Raw genomic sequence first — 2,500 nt, 5'->3', positions numbered from 1 at the left:
TCTCTGTTCCTTCAGGTGTGGGATTAGAGGGGTGTACGGAAGGCCACTGCGGTGGCACCACACTGTGAGTCTCGGTGGCCGGCCGCCGCCGTCTCGCGCAGATCAAACGTGGCGCAGCAAAGTCACCTGAGAGAGGCTGGAATCAAAGCCCTCCCTGCTTTCTTTATCATCTGTTCCCCAGCCAAGGGGGCTCAAGATGGGGGCAGGGGACACTAGGTGCTGCTCACCAGGGCCGCTGACAGATTTTGCTGTGCCCCGGACAAAGTCATCTGAAAGGGCTCCCTACCCAATACATACAATGTAAGGGGGACCCGATTCTGGGCCCCCTATCTCCCGTGGCCCGGGACAAAATACGCCTTTATCCCCCCCTGTTGACGGGGCTGCTGCTCACACAGAGAGAGAGGCCAGAACAGAGGGGGCTAGTCTCAGAAAGCATATAATGATATAGGCAAGCCCAGGGCTGGTATGGGGGAAAAATAGGGCCCGGGCATTTTTGACTTAAAGTGTCCCCTCATGATTAGAGGTGCAGAACTCACTCACCGGTGGGCCCCGCACCCTTGTGGCCCCCTATTTTCAGAATTGTGAAACAAAACGAAATAATAATGATAATATAAGCCCCTATATATAGATAGGCCTATATGTATTTTTAAAAAAAAATCTGAAAATAGGGGCCCACAAGGGTGCAGGGCCCACCGGGAAGTGCCCGCTATGCCAGATGGCCAGTCCAGGCCTGGGCAAACCAACTTGAGGCACAGAGGAAACGGCGGTGCAAAAGTGTTATCACAAAGGGGACAGCAAAGAGGAGAGGGGGGGGCAGGGCAGCCCCGAATGTACGGCATATAATGAGTAATGGGTTATAAAACACCGTTTTTGATGAGGGCAGCTGTGTCTTGCCTTCATGGTTGAGGAGTTATGCTTGGTATCGGACTGGGGGGGTCACAAGTTCGAATCCTGTTGAAATGAGGCAAATGGGGGTGGGCAGGGGCGACGTCAGAAATGTTGGACCCCATGAAAGATTTGAATTTCCTGTCAGTGCTGTCAGTGCATGGGCCCTTAGAATCTGTAACACCTTTCCCCCTAGCGGCACCAATGGGGTGGGTAAGGGTGTTAAGTGTGCTTTTTTTTACTCCACACATGGGTACAATTGGCATTGTCATCAGATAGTGAAGGTACGTTTTTGTATCAATACCTCAATATTTGCTTAGTTGCCACACTGCCTTTGTACCGTAGGACAGTACATACAGTCTTTACTTTTATGCTGACTGGTTTCATCCGTAGCCTACCTATAGGTTTTCATCAGAGTCTGGTCCCCAGGAGATACACTCGACGGAGGGGTGGGGGGGGGGGGGGGGGGGGGGGGGGGGTGTGCAGGTGAGGTGGGGTGGGGGGTGGGGGGGGGGTGGGGGGAGATGTTGCAGGTGAGGTGCCTTCACAGGGGGGAGGGGGGGAGAGCAAGGTGGAGCCAGGGTGTATGTGTCTATTGGTTGCCTACAGTAATGCAGAGAATCCTGGCTCTGGAATGCAGTGCGGTATAGAGCAGGAGCTGATGGCTGATTTGTGCCGACCTCAGGAAAGCTCTCTAGCCGTACGTGGGTGGTGAGGTGTGCACCGCAGCGCAGCGCAGCACAGCACAGCACAGATGATTGTCTTCCTGTGTGTGTGTGTGTGTGTGTGTGTGTGTGTGTGTGTGTGTGTGTGTGTGTGTGTGCATGTGTGCGTACGTGTTCTGTGTGTGTGTCCGTGAATGCGTGCGTGTGTGTGTGTGTGTGCGTGCGTGCGTGCGTGCGTGTGCATGCGTGCGTGCGTGTGTGTGTTCTGTGTGTGTGTGTGTGTGTGTGTGTGTGTGTGTGTGTGTGTGTGTGTGTGTGTGTGTGTGTGTGTGTGTGTGGTGTGTGTGTGTGTGTGTGTGTGTGTGTGTGTGTGTGTGTGTGTGTGTGTGTGTATGTGTGTGTGTGTGTGTTCTGTGTGTGTGTGTGTGTGTGTGTGTGTGTGTGTGTGTGTGTGATGGGTATAAATAGCTGTGAGTGTTATGATGTGCTGACTCCAGGAGGGTACGGTGGTGTGTATGTCTTTGTAATTGATATGGATAGCTGTACGCCTTGTATTTTGTTGACTTTAATAGCTTCCCTTTGTTCTTTTGTCTCTTGGTGAGTGTGTGTGTGTGTGTGTGCGTGCGTGCGTGCGTGCGTGTGTGTGTGTGTTTTTGTGTGTGTGTGTGGGGGGGGTGCGCGCGCGTGTGTGTGTGTGTGTGTGGGGGGTGCGGGTGCGGGCGTGCGTGCGTGCGTGTGCGTGCGTGTGCGTGTGTGTGCATGTGTATGTTTATGTGTACGTGTGCATGTGTATGCTTCTGTGTATGCGTATGTGTATACTGTAGTCAGAGAAATGAAAAGACAGAAAAGGAAAGAAGACAGATAGTGTAACATGCATGTGTGCATGTTGTCTGGTTACTTTACTGTATTTATATATGTGTCTGCTTGTGTGTGTGTATTTGCAGTATGTG

The sequence above is a fragment of the Engraulis encrasicolus genome, chromosome 20 (genome assembly GCF_034702125.1).
Source record: "Engraulis encrasicolus isolate BLACKSEA-1 chromosome 20, IST_EnEncr_1.0, whole genome shotgun sequence".
Lineage (NCBI taxonomy): Eukaryota > Metazoa > Chordata > Actinopteri > Clupeiformes > Engraulidae > Engraulis > Engraulis encrasicolus.
Note: the sequence above shows the minus strand (reverse complement) of the source record.